Source organism: Sinocyclocheilus grahami, unplaced genomic scaffold (genome assembly GCF_001515645.1).
Source record: "Sinocyclocheilus grahami isolate Dianchi unplaced genomic scaffold, SAMN03320097.WGS_v1.1 scaffold8548.1, whole genome shotgun sequence".
Classification (NCBI taxonomy): domain Eukaryota; kingdom Metazoa; phylum Chordata; class Actinopteri; order Cypriniformes; family Cyprinidae; genus Sinocyclocheilus; species Sinocyclocheilus grahami.
This window is the reverse complement of record NW_015512109.1, coordinates 2,940-3,345: the sequence shown is the minus strand read 5'-3', so window position 1 is coordinate 3,345 and position 406 is coordinate 2,940.

The following is a 406-nucleotide window of genomic DNA, read 5'->3' as shown; positions in this document are numbered from 1 at the left end:
AAAAAAATGGCAAAAGCACATAAAAATGTACCAAAGCGTAAACTAAAATTAAAATAACTGAAAATATAAAAATACTATAACTGAAAATAAAAAATACAAAAACACAGCAACATAATTACTAAAACGTCAACTAAAATTAAAAATTAAACTAAAATGATAACAAAAAAATCTAAAAAGAATTAATTATATGAATTAATATTGTAGCAGTATTTATAATATTAAAATAACAGTCTCGGATCAGTTGAACAGGATCATTTTGCTGCTGTATGCAAATGAGTTCCATTATGATTGGCTAACATTTGCATTTGTTTTCAATCATATATTGTCTTGTGTATCGTTTCTACTCTATATTTGAAAGTATTGTATTAGTTTCACATAAGTGACCCTGGAGCACAAAAGCAGTGTT